Source organism: Macaca thibetana, chromosome 20 (assembly GCF_024542745.1).
Source record: "Macaca thibetana thibetana isolate TM-01 chromosome 20, ASM2454274v1, whole genome shotgun sequence".
Classification (NCBI taxonomy): domain Eukaryota; kingdom Metazoa; phylum Chordata; class Mammalia; order Primates; family Cercopithecidae; genus Macaca; species Macaca thibetana.
The window spans coordinates 62,306,596-62,323,994 of NC_065597.1; the positions used below are offsets into that span (position 1 = coordinate 62,306,596).

A 17,399-nucleotide genomic window follows, 5' to 3' on the forward strand; every position below is an offset into this window, starting at 1 on the left:
ATTCTTGTCATTCAGACTTCTTACCTTAAAAGGCACCTCCTCAGAAAGGCCTTCCCCAGTGAGCTGCTCTAAAATAGTCACTATCTTTATCACATCAGATGATTTAATAATCTTCAGAGATTTGTTCACAGTCTTCTATTTTTATTTTATTTATTTGTTTGATGTTCCTGGTCTCCCTCACCAGGCTGTAACTCCATGGATAGAAAGTACCTTGTAATTCATGGCTAGGTCCACAGTACCTAGAACAGTTCTAATAATTTATAAATATTGGTTGGATAAATATGTAAATCCCTGCATCTTAATGTAGTTTTGAAGATTAAATGGTATAATTCACGTAAAGCACTTCTTAACCCACTATCTGACACGTACATAACATGCAACAAATGTAGTTTCTTAAATCATTTATTACTTTGCATTAAATAAAAAGTTCTCACCTTGAAGTTTCTATTTCTATATCAATTCTGTCAAAACCACTGGGTGTTGAGATGGAGGAGGTCCTCCAGGCAGAATTGATTTATTTCTGCTTTCTATGTTTTGAGTAGCGCTACACGCCAATATTCTGCTACCTGTAGAGGAAAGAAGAAGAGGGATGTAAGTCAGGATTATGCTCAACTGCAAGTAACAGAAACCAAGAAAAGATGATTTAAACAGGCAAGGGGTATTTTTTTCTCACACAGCAAGAAGTCAGTCTAGGGCTTATACCCAGAGCCCTTCTGTCTTCCTGCATCTTCATCCTTCTTTTTAGGGCTTCTGAGTATGGCCACATATACTGCACATTGCACAGCGTCAGGCAGTGGCACCATTCACTTCTTACTGTATATAAATAGCATTATCTGGTATTATACAATATATGTCATATATGTATTTCTGGTTGCAAGATTGATGTTGCGTCTCCAGGCGTTGCACCCAAATTCCAAACAGTAAAAAATCAGATGCAAGAATAGCTCTGTTATTTAAAACACACACACACACACACACACACACTCACAAACAACTTTCCTGTGGCTACTTCTAGATTTAATGAAGTCCAGAGAGGTAAGACTTAGCTGAGGAAAACTGCTTCCCTGAACAATATCAAGTTTTATTACCTAGCAAACAAGTGGGAGGGATAACTGTTAGGTAGGCAATTGGCAATGTCTTCAAGAGAAAGACTGCATTAGATAGTTGACAGCTTAATGAAGAGTGTTGGTGTGACAAAAGAAACTGAGGAAGGGTGGATATTTCAGGGACTCTGGGAAAGGTCAGAAAAAGGAAAAATCAGTTATTCAACTCAGTGGGCCAAACCCAAGAAGGCATGTTTAATCACAAATTCCAAAGGGAACTTTGATAAGAATTAAAATCAGTCACAGTTCTGCTTCCAGTCAACATGGATTAACAGGGACTAGATTTACTTTCTCACCTGAAACAACCCCCCTCAAAAAATAAAAAAATAAAAAAATAAAGAAAAGAAGTAAAAGGAATGAAAAGAACAAAGAAAGTAAACCGTATCAGACATGTGAAGTAATGACTTTAAAGAGAAGTATCTTGCCTCAGCAGTGGAAAATAGCCCAAATTAGCCCAAGACTGACCACTGTTCTAGTCCTGCCTAATAAATATTAAAAGCAAAATCTGATTGAATAAAACTTTTCCAAGTCATTTAACTGTGCCCCATAACAAAACTCAAGAATACTTACAGAAATAGAAAGATATTCAGAATCCAACAAGGCATAATTTACAATGACTGGCATCTAATCAAAAATTAACAGGCATATAAAGAAGCAGAAAAATATGACCCACAATGAGGAGAATAATTAAATAATCGAAACTGATCCAGCACTGGCCTAGATGTTAGAATTAACGTGCAAGGACATTAAAATAGTTATTATCACTGTATTCAAGATATCAAAACTTTGAATAGATACATGGGAAATAGTAAAAAGACACAGACATTCGAGATGAAAACTACAATGTATGAGATTTTAAAAACAGTAGATGGAATTAATGGGAGATTAAATATGATAGAAGAAAAGACTTGAAGACATAGCAAGAGAAACTATCAAAAATGAAATTAAAAGAGAAAAGATCATTTAAAAATTTTAGCAGAGGCCGGGCGCGGTGGCTCACACCTGTAATCCCAGCACTTTGGGAGGCCGAGGTGGGCGGATCACAAGGTCAGGAGATTGAGATCATCCTGCTAACACAGTGAAACCCGTATCTACTAAAAAAATAAAAAAAAAAAAAAAAAAAAAGGAAAAAGAAAAAATAGTTGGACGTGGTGGTGGGCGCCTGTAATTCCAGCACTTTGAGAGGCCGAGGTGGCCTCCTGCTAACACGGTGAAACCCTGTCTCTACTAAAAATACAAAAAAATTAGCCAGGCATGGTGGTGGGCACCTGTAGTCCCAGCTACCCAGGTGGCTGAGGCAGGAGAATGGTGTGAACCCAGGAGGCGGAGCTTGCAGTGAGCCAAGATCGAGCCACTGCACTCCAGCCTGGGCAACAGAGCGAGACTCCATCTCAAAAAAAAAAAAAAAAAAAAAAAAAAATTTAGCAGAATGTTAATAAGCTCTAAATGAAGGGATGAATTAAAACAGGCAAATATATGCTTAATTAGATTCCCCAAATGAGGGGACAGAGGAGAAAATATTTGAACAAGAGTTGCCAGAGCCAAAATTTCAGAGCTAGTTTAGATAGGAAATTGTTGTGAAAGCAAATTAGAATAAGCAAGGGTAGGTGACATCGCTTCAATTTTTCACATCTGTGGGCCAGCAAGTGTATGTTTTCCAGATCAATGAGCCCACTTAAACAGTCAGAAGCAGGGCATGAAAACACAGCACTAAGCTCTCCTTTTCTTTTCAAGAAGAGTTTGTGCATATCTGCTCCCATAAAATGGAACACCCTCCTCTAGACCATCTCATTCTTCAGAAACAGGACACTTTCATGCAGAGCTTGGGTCACTCACTGACCCTTCCTTGCCTTGTCTTTGTGATTCTCTGTCAGTTACACTAAGAAGAACAGGCAATGGTCAGTGTTTCTTTGTCCTCTCCTTGTTTTTCTTGCTATGACACTAGCTGACCTGTATCACATATTCTGTGTAAGGAATATCTTAGATCACCGTGACTTTTGCTTATCTGTGGCTGTGTTCTCTAAGGCTGTTGTGTTACTCAGGGTGGGCTAGGCTTTGCTGTGGTTAAGCAAAAACCCTAAATTCCAGTGGATTGACACATGAAAGCTGATTTCTTGCGCACTCAAAGTCCATTGCAGGCTAGGTACCTCACTGGGGCAGTCCCTTTCAAGTTTGCTCAGGTATCTGATCTGCTTTCTTCCTGTGGTCGCCTCAATTGATGCGTTCCAGGGTTGTCACTGCAGGGGAAGCAGAGAGGGAGAGTTGTGCAGAGACTTTTTCCACTTCATCTTGGAAGGAACACACACTCATCTACTTTCCAGCATTTGTCAATGCTTATATTCCCATGAGGAAAAAGGGGAGAATCGGATCTAGAAAAACATGAATAATTTAAAAGAACGGTGTTTCCTAAATTATGTACATAGATTGCAAGTTTGTGTGGATGTTAATAAATTCGCATTTTAAAACATTTAAAAAATGTTATACAATGTAGCAAGAACTTGTGATGGCCACACTGCGTACCTTCCGTCCTCCCTATTTCAGCACTGCCGTGGCTGACAGTTCCATGCTCCATTGTCAGCCCCCTATTAAGGGTGTGTTGCGTTTTCTCTCTATCAGCTGATCAACTTAGAAATACACAGAAAAACAAACAATAAGTGATGTGAGTCCGTGGATAAATGCCTCAGCCTTTCTATCCTCCAAAAGGACAAATCTGGGATGCATTCTAGATGCGTCTTTAGGGTTCCAGCAAGACTGAACCCCAGTTGTCCACAGCAGTAACTGGTTCATTAATACACTTTGATTGGCTGTCCTCCTATCCTGCCTCACTTTTCCCACTTCCTCACTTCTCTTTCCTGAAATCTTCTCTCAGTGAACTAACTGTGCTGAAGTCCTTGTCTTAGGGTCTCATTTTCGGGGCAAGAAAGCTAAGATTTATGGTGTTTTCTTGCCCCTGAAATGAGATCTTAACACAAGGACTTTAGCACAGTTCAATGCGTGGTGAAATAAATGTGGAAAATATTGAGTTAACTGTGTTTGGTTAATATGTTTTCTTTGTTACAGAATTTTCAGAGCCTTTAATGTATGACTCTCTGATATGCTTTGGCTGTGTCCCCACCCAAATATCACCCTGAATTGTAATAATCCCCATGTGTCAAGGATGGGGCCAGATGGAGACAATTGAATAATGGTGGCGGTTTCCCTCATATTTTTCTCGTGGTAGTGAATAAGTCTCAAGAGATCTGATGGTTTTATGAAGGGCAGTTCCTCTGCACAAGCTCTCTTGCCTGCTGCCATGTAAGACGTGTCTTTGCTTCTCCTTTGCCTTCCACCATGATTATGGGGCCTCTCCAGCCATGTAGAACTGTGAGTCCATTAAATCTCTTTCCTTTATAAACTACCCAGTTTTGGGTATGTCTTCATTAGCAGCAAGAGAACAGACTAACACACTCCTCATACATTAAATTCTATAGATATTAAATTCAAAAGAAGAATACCGAAATTAGAGTTTCTCTATCTTGGATTGTTAACTTTTATTCCCCAAAGCAACTTTCAGAATTAATACCTCATAACACACATATGAGGTATGCCTAAAGTTTTTATAACTTTTCTGATTTTTTTTTCAAATCTCCTATTCTGAGAAGCAACTTTTCTTATTTTTGAATAAATAAAAATATTAAAAAATGTTAAAGGTGTAGAAGAGTAAGTAGGGGAAAGAAAAGGATTTAAAAATGCATAAAAATACAAGCACCTCATTTGGTTCCATCAAGAAGAGAGAACTGGCTACAATATTCGTGCCTAGCCCCCAGAAGGAGATGTTCAGTAGCAGATTCCAAGAGGTGACAAGAAGTGGCCAAACATTTCCTGAAAAACTTCATACAGCTTCTATTGGAAGATGGTACCATGTACTCTTTAGTTGAAAAGAGCAAACTTCCCACCCATCCCTCCCCTTAATTACTGTGCTGAATGGTGAAATTAAACCCAGCAGGTAGATACCTCCTATATAGATTTCTGAAGTTATCTCATACTCTGGTTAATTGTGTCAGCCTGTAGAGGCTGATTAGCATAGTTAATCTTACCCTGTGATTACCCCAAGGAGGAAGGTGTTCTGGATGCACAGGTGGGATGTGGTGAATGAGTGACTGCCTCTGTCTCCAAGGGGCAAAGCAGCATGGGTGGGAGAAGGTTTGAGAACAAGAGACAGAGTCATTTGGGTGCACACAGAACTGGATTTTATAGGACAGAAGAAGATGAGATGATAGGCAATCTGCACAGGTTGAGGTTCAAAGGCCAGGGTGTGCCCACCCCACATTTCTTTATGTATTTGCAGAGTTCCATTTCTTTCTCTTTCTCTCTCTCTTTCTCTTTTTTCTCTTTCTCTCTTTCTTTCTTTCTCTCTCTTTTTCTTCCTTTCTTCCTTTCTTTCTTTTCTTTCTTCTTTCTTTCTCTCTCTCTGTCTCTCTCTCTCTCTTACCTTACCTTACTTTCCTCTTTTTTTTTTCTTGGCAGAGTCTTGCTCTGTTGCCAGGTTGGAGTGCAGTAGCATGATCTCAGCTCACTGCAACCTCCACCTCCAGGTTTCAAGCTATTCTCCTGCCTCAGCTTCCTGAATAGCTGGGATTACAGACACCCGCCATCACGCCTGGCTAATTTTTAGATTTTTAATAGAGATGGGATTTCACCATGTTAGTCAGGCTGGTCTCGAACTCCTGAGCTCAAGTGATCCACCCGCCTCAGCCTCCCAAAGTGCTGGGATTACAGGTGTGAGCCACAGTGCCCGGCCTCTTTTTTGTTGCTGTTGTTTTGTGTATATAAAACACATATGTAGTTTTATATACACACATATAAAAAGCAATATTATATATTATATAACAAAAAAGAATACATATATATTTTATTTTATTTTTTGTAGAGCCAGGGTCTCACTATATTTCCCAGGCTGGTCTCAATTTCCTCATCTCAAGCAATCCTCCCACCTCTGCCTCCCAAAGTGCTGAGATTGCAGGTGTGAGCCATACACCTGGACTCTTACTTCTGGTAGGACTTCTTTGAGAATCAGTCTACAGATTCACCTCCTAGAGTTCTCTTACTACTTGGTGCAGGAATGGGCCTCTTACTAGTTCTGAGTAGAGCAAGATATTTAGGATAAAAGGGTAAAAGCAAATAAAAGAGAAACATAGGATAGAATTAGAGGAAGAAATGAAAGTATGAAAGTATTACATTTAAAAATTTGGAGGTAGGTGGATACTTGGTTAAATGGATGGATAAGTCTATGCATCACATTTATATCTATGGTTATTGGTTATAAACATATGAGAAGGAAGACAAAGCACAGGTACCCTGACTCCCACTTGGCTGTATGAGTCTGAGCAAGTCAGGTCTCCTCTCTGAACCTCATCTCCCTGCCCCTCTCCCTGGGCACCAATAATCCGGGTCCAGAACTCAGCCAATAGTCATTGAATCAATGGAGATAAATATATTTGGTTTCCAGCCACAAGCTTTCTGTGGAGTAGATCTATTTTTCCCCCTTTAAAAGGCCTCTTGAAATACAAGAACATCTTTTAAAATGAGATCTTGCTGCAGATTGATAGGTTCCAATATTAGATGAGAAGGGGAATAAAACTATATCCATTTAAAATCTGACAGAAGAACGGGAAGAATAAAATCCTCTCAGTCTAATGGCAGGACTGAGATGAGTTTTGTTGTAATATCCGTTGCTGTTAAGTTTTTCAGTTCTTTCCAAAGGAGATAAAACACCGTGAAGGATAGCGATATGTACAATGGGTAAATTTCAGGAGCACTCACACATGAAATTTGTGTTGCAAGTATTCCTTCCTGAATTGTTTCCACTTTTTAACTACAGGCTTCTTCTAGTGGAGACAAATGAACCTGGTGTTAGGTGAATAGGAGAGAAAGCAAGAAATACTGCTGGTGGCCCAAGATCCCACGTGGGAGGGGGCGAAGGAGTGAAATGAGGCAAGCTCAACATCTCACTGCCCCTTGGCTCCATCCAACAGGCAACTCTGGAGAATATCAGTAGAGATTCATTCTCTAAATCATGGATGAGCAAACTGTGAGTGTCAGGGTTCTTCAGAGAGATGGAAACAATCAGATATATGAAAGGGGATCTATTAGGGGAAGTACATCACAGGATCACGGAGTTGAAGAAATCCCACGATAGGCCACGTGCAAGTTGGAGAACCAGAGAAGCCAATAGTGTGGCTCAGTCCAAGCCCTGAAGCCTCAAAACCAGGGAAGCCAATGGTGCAGTCCCCAGTCTGATTCTGAAGGCCCTAGAACTCCCAGGAGGTGGCTAGTGCCAGCCTCAGAATTCAAAAGCTGAAGAACCCAGAGTCTGATGTTTAAGGCAGGAGGAGAAAAGTGTTCTGCTCTGGGGCAGTGGGAAAAAGAGAGAAAAAAAGGGAGATTCCTCCTTGTTCTGCCAGGTTGTCCCAACTGGGCTCCCAGGAGATTGGATGCTGCCCCCTACATAGAAGGCGAGTCTTCCTGTCTCATTGCACTAACTCACAGGTCAATTTCTTCTGACAACACACTCACAGACACACCCAGAAACAATGCTTCACCGGCCATCTAGGCACCCTTCAATCCAGCGAAGTCGATACATAAAAAATTAATCAGCACAAGCCCACCCCTTGTCAACGTGGCAGCCATATGCATCTCATTAAACGATGCTGAATTTCCAAATAAAGATCAAAACAAGGTCATAATTCCACTTAACATGATACAACTATCCTGAGTACAACCAAAACCGCACTAATCCCATTCCCAGAAGAGGAGGTAAAGTTCCTGAGTGACATTTACATTTCTCCTGCTATCTTATAACTTAAATAGCATGATGTAAAATTAACAATGCTTAAGTGCAGATACAAAGTCAGTAAACCTAAATACTATAATGTAAAATTAACAATGCTTAAATGCTGATACAAAGTTAATCAACATTATGTTACATGATAAAGGAATAAGAGAAGAAAGAAAACAAAGGTATTTGCTTAATATATGTGATATATGCACAAATGTATTTTTAACAAAAGAGGGGGGAATACTCATGACAGTTAAATACTCGTTTTTGAAACTGGTTATGTGGTTGTAGCTGACATTTATAATTACTTTTTTTTTTTTTTAAACTACCCATTCTATATTGCCTTTGCCTTCAATAAGCAACTCAGTTGGTCATGGCTTGTTACTTGGTGGGATGACCCAAACCTTCATTCCTAAAGAGTCTGGGCCATTTGTCGTCCCACTTGGATTGAGATGTAGTTTTTCACTGACCCTAATCACAGGGCATGGTAATTTTAAAAGATGCCCTAATGGATCTCCTGTATTCCACACACACTCTTCCTTACTGCCATTGTGGAGCAGTATTTAATTTCCCCTCGATCGTCCAGATCAATCTTCCCAGCCAGCACCATCACGGTCTTCTCAGCCTGTTGACTCAGAAGCACAGGAGCCCAAAGTGGCCAAGTGGCAGTCTTAACTCCCAGTTCAATGGGATCATTGTAGTGTTTCCTAGTAGAAGCATTTCTCCCTCTGGAACTAAGACCTCTACGCCAGCAGAACCTAACATTGTGGGAACAGGAAGCACATATTTTGCTACTTGGTCACTAGGGGTAATGGTGAGTGGTGCACATCTCCCAATCCACTCAAGCCAGTGCCTACAATTAGCCATCACATAAACCTTTTCCATAAAGCGGCAGCTTGCAAATCATGTGGGCCTTTCAGGCCATGCAGTCTCTGTTGCTACTAGCCAGCTCTGTGGCTATAGCATGAAGGCAGTCGTAAGTAACATGTACCTACATTGATTTACCTGTGTTATAATGAGACTACTTATCAAAACAGGCAGTGGACCACATTTGACCCATGGGCTGTAGTTGGCCGGCCCCTACACTAAGTCATTGCTGCAGCTTTTTCTTTCTGGAGAGGCAGAGGGGAGACAGAGAAAGGTCCATGGAGTCAGACAGATGGGAGCTTGAACCTGGATCTGCCTTCAAAGGTATATCACCTTGAGATAAATGAGGCTCTGTGGAGATTTCTTGGCTTTTTGCCCTAGCATCCTTCCCTGAGGTGGCAAGACAACAGGTTTTTTTTGGAGGGGGGGCAATCTACTTTTCTCCCACTCTCATCCTATGTGGTTCTAGTGACGGGAGCTCCATTCCTGAATCCAGAGACAGATCATGTAACCTGGGCCATGACATCTACTTCACACCATGCCCCTGGCTTCAGAAATTGGCTCAAGATGGACCCGTGGCAAAATCAAGCTATTCAGGGCCAAGGGGATGTATTCTAAGGTCTTTGTTTGAGTTTTAAGGGAAGCATGCTGAAATAACCAGGTCTAGAACGCTTAGGAGCAACTACTTGGGATCTATAAATGAGGCCAACACAGGGCCCAGCAAAGCCAATAGAGAGAGAGAGAGAGAGAGAAACCAAGGCCCAATGTCACCATCTGAGCCCTGGTGACAGCTGTCCTTCAAGTCAAATCTATGGGTGGAGTTTTCATTTTCAAAGACTAATAAACTAATTTCTTTTGCTTACAACAGTTTGAATTGGGCTTTTAGTCATTTGTCTCCAAAAATATCCTAATCCATAGAGACGCAGTTTCCTCATCTGTAAAATGGGAGGAATGATGCCTCCAGGCTGCAGTGTGTTCTCCTGAGGAATACATGAGAAACAGTATGTAAAGCATTTATCACAGAGGATAACACACAGCTGAGTGTCTGTAGTGACTGCTGTGGTTTGCCATGAGATCTCGTTTTTAGGATAGAAGCACTTATTTCTTTTCTTTTTTTTTTTTTTTTTTGAGACGGAGTCTCTCTCTGTCGACCAGGCTGGAGTGCGGTGGCCGGATCTCAGCTCACTGTAAGCTCTGCCTCCCGGGTTCATGCCATTCTCCTGCCTCAGCCTCCCGAGTAGCTGGGACTACAGGCACCCGCCACCTCGCCAGGCTAGTTTTTTTTGTATTTTTTAGTAGAGACGGGGTTTCACCGCAAAGCACTTATTTCTTAAGCTGTTGAGGGTTTTGGCTGCTGAAGACGCAGAGCTCAGTCCTCACCCTTGTGTATGCCTCCTCCAGGAGCAACCCACATTGAATAACTGATCAACAGAGGCGTGAAGATGCCTCATTCCCGTGTGTCACTCTGAAATCATTCTGATGGGGTGTTCTGGCTCCACTGTCTCCTGTGGTACCATTTGATATCTTTGTTCTATGTTGCAGTTCAACTTCTCCCTATGCCCAGTCCTGTGATTCTCATGCCCTTATGGGTATTGTTTCTCCCCAATCAACCTGGCTTAAGGTGATGCCTTTTCATCTCCATGCTCTAAACCTACTAGAGATCCTACCCTGGCGGATGAAATTTTGTTGGACTTTTCCTTTGACCTCCAGGTCTGCCAAAATGAACCTGCCCCATGTTCAACTTCACTTGAAGGATGATTTCTAGGGTTATTCTGTGCTTCAAAGCAGCAGTCCTCAACTAGGGGTGACTGTGTCCCCAAAAGACATCTGGCAATGCCTGGAGGCATTTTTGGTTGTCAGAGTTTGGGCAGAGGGCTGCTGGCATCTAACAAGTAGAGGCTGAGGATGTTGCTAAATGCTCTGCAATGCACAGAAGCAATGCCTCAGCTCTGCTATGCTCCTTCCTCCACCTACCCAGCCCCCTACCCCCAGAATAGATCATTATTTGTTCCAAAATGTTAATAAGACTGAGGCATAGAAGCCCTGCTGTAAGGTTCATGGCAAATAGTAGCCTTTTCTTTGATAAAAGGTATGTTTTACGATGAGGTCTCCATTATCCTTCATAAGAAAATCTTTAATCCACTAGGCCCCTAAATATCAACATTAGAAAAAGTTATCTATCCGTTTCAGGGTTTATGGAAGTCTATCTAGATGTAGGATTTAATGAATTACTCATGTATTTATTTTTCTGAACTGTAAAAGGGGGCAGGGGATAGAAATAGAACATACCTTGGGAATTTTATGAGGACCAAAGGCTATTAGTTATGCGAATCCCTTAGCAGAGTGCCCAGTACTTAATAAGCACTCAACTTCAGCCACTATTATTATTTTACTGTATAGTTGTCGTAGAGGTAGTAGTAGTAGTAAACGGGGAAATTTTCCAGTTGCTCTATTTAGGGAAAACAAATCAGTGGTTTTGGGAAAGAGGGAGGCAATTTCAGCTTGGACCAAAACAAAATCAAGATGAAATTCCAAGAAGGGGGCTTTAGCTTTAGACAAGGAAGGTCTGGTTCAGGCTCAAGATGCAAAATCAAAATACACATTCAAAGCATGTGAGCACTTAGGCTGATAGGGAGAACCAGAGCTGGGGGAAATAGCACCAATTGTGGGGCTGCAAGGTTGTAAGTTTTGGACTGATTTTGGACAAAGCTTAGCAGCCATCCATGAGATACCCATGGTAAGACAGGGCCAATGAAAGAATGGTGGCATCGACCAAGTGTGATTCTCAAACTCCTCCAACAGGTCAGAGAGGCCTTGGCAACATCTCCCTGCAGATGAGGTGATTATTCTTTAGGGCTACCCTTAGTTAAATGCTAAATGCTAGGTAACACACTTACTTGGAAAGTTTCCTCCAATCCTCACAATTACTCTATAAAGTCACAGAGTTAATCTAATTATGCCCATTTTAAAGATAAGGTAACTGAGGCATGGAAAGCTTAAGAGATGAACCTTCTGTGTAATTCTCATGACACACAAGTAATGGAATGAGGAGAAAGGAGGATGTAGTTGGAGTCTGAGAGAGCCTGGATCTTTCTATTAATTAGCATTCCCTTTGGGCATAAGGTAACTAGGAAAAAAATGTTTTAAAGAACAACCCTGCCAACTAAATAGTGAAGTAATTAGATGAAAGTCAATATTAACAAGCTTCTGCAATTCCAGGGAGCCAATGGCAGGGATTCAGAAGCCTCTGCCACTTAGCAATTTTGTAGACTTGTGGCCTAAGGGGAAGGGATATGACACGGGAATCGATTCTTTGCCAGCTGATTAACCCATTTGTTCAATATTTCCTGAGCAGCCAACAGTCCTGTCCCAGCCATAATCATGAGGATGCTGCCAACTGGAACTGATGAAATAAAGAATCTGCTAACGAAGCTTTTTCTTTAAGGAAACAGAGCTTCCTGGTTTGTACCTATCTACGACTTACAAATGCTATTTTTTCCTTCTGTTAGACTTTGGCTGCCAGCAGCACCAAGCCAAGATCAAGATCATCACTCTCAATAGGTGACATTTAATTCCTTCACTTCTGCAACTGAGAAGGCAATAGAGCTCCCCAGCAACTGTTCAAAGAGTAGGTGAGGCCCTCCAGCCACAACAGTCCCAGGAATCTTTCCCGACTCCTCTCTGTGTTCCACAACTTTCAAGGACTCTTTCTCCTCTAAGTACTGTTGATTCCACCTGCGTGCTCCCTCTCCTGCCCACATGGTCCTCTCCCTCTCCACACCTGCTAGTTAGTTCCCATCCTCACTTTCCTCAGGACTGAACTACTGCATTAGCTTCCTCACGGGACATGCCATGCTCATTCTTCCCAATCTATCCTTTACACGAAAACTATAGTGAACTTTCTACACTGTTTCGTTTGTTTGTTTTTCAAGACAGGTTCTCACTCTATCACCCAGTCAAAACAGAGTGCAATGGCACTATCACAGCTCACTGCAACCTTCGCCCCCCAGGATCAAGTGATCCTCCCACCTCAGCCTCCCTAGTAGCTGGGACCACAGGCATGTGCCACTACACCCAGGTAACATTTTTGTATTTTTATTTTTTATTTTTATTTATTTATTTAGTTTTTAAGACAGAGTCTCCCTCTGTCACCCAGGCTGGAGTGCAATGGCGTGATCTCGGCTCACTGCAACCTCTGCCTCCCGGGTTCAAGCGATTCTCCTGCCTCAGCCTCCAGAGTAGCTGGGATTATAGGCACCCGCCACCACACCTGGCTAATTTTTGTATTTTTAGTAGAGACGTGGTTTCACCATGTTGGCTGGGCTGGTCTCGAACTTCTGACCTCAGGTGATCCACCCGCCTCAGCCTCCTAGAGTGCTAGGTTTACAGGTGTGAGCAACAGCGCCCAGCCAACTTTTTTGTATTTTTAGTAGAGACAGGGTTTTACCATGTTGGCCAAGCTGGTCTCGAACTCGTGACCTCAAAGCCATCTGCCTGCCTCTGCCTCCCAAAGTGCTGGGATTACAGGTGTGAGCCACGGCACCTGGCCTACATTGCAGTCTTGCCTGTGCCTTAGATGGTCCCAGTACAATAGGATGAAATTAAGCTCATTAACAAGACATAATATCCTCTGAAATTTGAGCCTCGCCTAATCCTTCACCCTCATCTCTCACACCTGTTTTCTTCAGGCCTCTGTATTGAGTGATCTGTCAGTTTCCTGAACTCTTTTATACCTTTATACATGCTGTTTCTTTTGTCTGAATTACTTTTGCTTCCTTCTCCAAGCTGAATGAGATTAAGTAAGTCGTTTGACTCTATTTCTTTCTTTTTTTTTTTAAAGAAGTTTTTTTGGTAGAGCTGGGAGTCTCGCTATGTTGCCCAGGTTCATGTTGAACTCCTGGGCTCGAACAATCCTCCCACCTCAGGTTCCTGAGTAGCTGGGACTACAGGTGGATGCCACCATACCCAGCTATTTTTTTTTTCTTTAAGCAGAGATGTGGGTCTCACTCACGATGTTGCTCAGCCTGGTCTTGAACTCCTGTCCTTAAGTGATCCTCCTGCCTCAGCCTCCCAAAGTGCTACATGAATAGATTAATAAGACTGGAAAATAGTAGGTATGCAACAATTCTTCTTTGTTGAGTGGGTGACTACTTCCTTAAGAAAGTAAGTCTATAACTTTTTTTTTTTTTTTTTTTTTTTTTTGAGATGGAGTTTCGCTCTTGTTGCCCAGGCTGGAGTGCAATGGCACAATCTCGGCTCAATACAACTTCTGCCTCCAGGGTTCAAGCGATTCCCCAGCCTCAGCCTCCAGAGTAGCTGGGATTACAGGCGTGTGACACCACATCCAGCTAATTTTTTTGTATTTTTAGTAGAAACAGGGTTTCATCATGTTGATCAGGTCTCGAACTCCTGACCTCAGGTGATCCACCCGCCTTGGCCTCTCAAAGTGCTGGGATTACAGGTGCAAGCCACTGCGCCTGGCTGTAAGTCTATAACTCTTTAGAGAACCACTAAACCTGAAGGGCTAGATGTCTTGGGTTCAGCCACTACGACAGTGCCTCAGCCAGTCTTTGAGGACACTAAGAGTTGCCCAAGAGGGGCGAGTGTGCACAGGTTGGGGGAGCTGTCAGAACTTTAGGCTTGAGTTTCTGTTAACATTATTGCCACCTCAGCAAGGGTGCTGCCTTCATTTGCCAAAGATGTTTGGGCAAATCAGAACTGTCTTGTTGCTCTGTTGTCTGTTGGATAAATGACATGTTGAGAAATGGATTACTGCCTGAGAGAGCAAAAGACGCAAGTAGAAAGCTGAAAGTGGATTTAACAAGGAGCAATGAAGGACAAGGATGGGTGTGCTCACGCCATAATGAGCAGCTGGTTGGGAGAAGGTGAAGATTCTGGAAGGCAAGTCCAGTGTCTCTGGATGTAGGGCAGGATTTGCCACAAGACCTAACCATAGTATTCTGCATCATTACAAGTCCAGAGCAGCTGCAGTCGACCTAGCACAAGTCACACCAGAGATTCTGCCCATAATATGGATCTCACTAACCTTGGGCTGCTTTACAGTTAGATCCACGGGTCCTCATGAGCACCCTTGTTCTAAAACATCCTACCGATAAGCTCTATCATATCCTTTTAAGCATCAAACAAGTCCTACGTGAACCTATCCATGTGTGACAGGCACTGTGGTTGTCCCTAAAAACACAAACTACTAGAAAACTCATGGGCTTTGGAGGAGTTAGACATTCTTGAGTGCCAGGCCTGATCCTGGCATTTACCAACTGTGGGATGTTTGTCAACTCACGAAACTTCTGATCTTGGGGTTCCTCATCTGTAAAGTGGGGCTAATATGATGGATCTCGGGGGCTTGTTGTGAAGATTAGAGAAATAAGCACAAAGTTTCCAGCACACAGTAAGTGATTGATACCCACTGAGTCTTGATATCATTATGACGTGACCCCGATGATACCATTCTTCTCCTTGAGGTGTTCATGGAACAGACTCATTTTGAGGTTGCATGTGTGTGTGTTGTTTGTGTATTATATAGACCCCCATCTCCCAGAGGACAGGGACGATATTTGTTCTTCTTGTATTTGCCATGAACCCAGGATTGATGGGTATGCAGTAGACACTCAATCATTAAATTAAATATGGAAATGGGTATGTCCATTACATATGGAAATGGATATGTTTAGGGATAATATTAATAACCATATAGGCTGGGCATGGTGGCTCATGTCTGTAATCCCAGCACTTTGGGAGGCTGAGGTGGGAGGATCACTTGAGCCTGGGAGGCAGAGGTTGCAGTGAGCTGAGATCATGCCACTGCACTCTAGCCTGGGCAACAGTGTGAGAGCTCCTCTCAAAAAAATATTCATAACCATATAAAGCTTGATGCTGACTATAAAAATATCTAAGGACTCATGCACACTTGTTTCTTTTCCCATACCCTTTATCTCAAGGCAGAGTAGCTTCTAATGGCCTGATAACAGCGCGATGCCTTTTCTTTTGCCCTTTGCTTCTAAGTTAATTGTGTTACAACCCTTCCATTAAGGTCTCCAGACATGATATGCAGGGTCAATTACAGCCTCCTGTTAGCAAGCGCCAGGCTGGAAAAGGTGAAGAGAAATGCACAGTTCCCCTTCTGTGATATGTACACTTTACCCATCCGGTAAATAATCTCCAGTGATATCTGTTTTTGAGGTGGGTCCTAGAGTGCCCAATAATTTGACTAAGGCTTATTTGGAATAACAAAGGTGATAAGGCCCCCCTGAAAAATAAAAGCATTAAAAATAAATGGGCTAGAACATTCCAGGCAAAAGGTAATAGTTATTCACTACTGTATCTTGTTTCTACTGATACCACTCCCTTTGTATCCTTCTACCCTTGTCCTGTGCATGGTGATGTCGGGGGAGGAAGGTGGTATGAGATATCTCTATACTACCCTCCTTCCCCCATGTCACCAGAGGGAGAGTGGACGTTTGCTTTATAAAGATTTTGTCAAAATCCTCTTCACTAAGTCAAGGCTACACCAGGGCTGCACGTGACTTGTAAGGTAAGGGCACATGTTACGAATATCTACGAATCTTCATTTGGAGTCTCAATAATTTCTTTCTAATTCTATAAAAGAATTTGGCCTGGCACATTGGCTCACATCTGTAATCCCAGCACTTTGGGAGGCCGAGGCTGGCGGGTCATCTGAGGTCGGCAGTTTGAGACCAGCCTGACCCAACATGGAGAAACCCCATCTCTACTAAAATTACAAAAATTAGCTGGGTGTGGTGGTGCAGGCCTTGGGAGGCTGAGGCAGGAGAATCTCTTGAACCCAGGAGGCGGATGTTGCGGTGAGCCAAGATTGCGTCATTGCACTCCAGCCTGGGCAACAAGAGCGAATCTCCATCTGAAAAAAAAAAAAAAAAAAAAAAAAAAAGAATATTATTGGAAGTCCACAATAAATGTTCAGATATTAAATGCTTACATTCAGTTTGATGAGAATTCAATTTTCACAAGTTGACTGAGCCTCTGTCGTGAAAGTTCATCTATATGAATTTTATACATTTTTTTTACATCCTCAAGATCTAATCAAGGTTACTCTGCTTCTTCTGCTTCTTCTCCATACGTCCACAGAATAGTGTTGTATCTTTGATCCAAATCTGTTAGCTGGATTCTAAGTCTGGGTATCTCTTTCATCTCTTCAAGTTCATCATTTTGATTTGTTAATTTTACTAGTTCTTCAGCCATTATTGATAGAGTTTCTTCTAGATTGACAATATCTAGCTGTAAATGAGTAATTTCCCCTTCCCTTAGCTTTATCGGAGACTGAAGGTTTTCAATAATGCTTGACCCTACTCCCATCCTTACAGCATCATAAAGATTGCTTCCTTTTGCTGATACAGACATTGGTCCAAATGAACGATCATGAGACTCATCCTGTGGTGTCTCAATCATTTTTATGATCTCCCAGGATCCCCAGAGAGCCACAGTTGTTGGAAGGGGAAGGTGACGCATGACAGAGTCAGTGTCCATAAGAGGTAATTCTTATCCTCGTTTGTGTTTCCTCCAGATACTGCTTAGTTTGATAGGTTGGCACATCAAACTTGGAATGTCTATTTTAT

At 42.2% G+C, this 17,399-nt stretch overlaps 1 long non-coding RNA gene across 1 annotated transcript in view; it reads right to left on the reverse strand.

Moving 5' to 3' along the window:
• Positions 1 to 393: 393 nt before the first annotated feature.
• LOC126944556 (uncharacterized) overlaps positions 394 to 17,399 on the reverse strand; it is a 124,882-nt gene continuing 107,876 nt past the window's right edge. The window contains exon 3 of the long non-coding RNA XR_007722107.1: positions 394 to 566. This is a non-coding gene — a long non-coding RNA (uncharacterized LOC126944556). The remainder of the gene's footprint in view (positions 567 to 17,399) is intronic.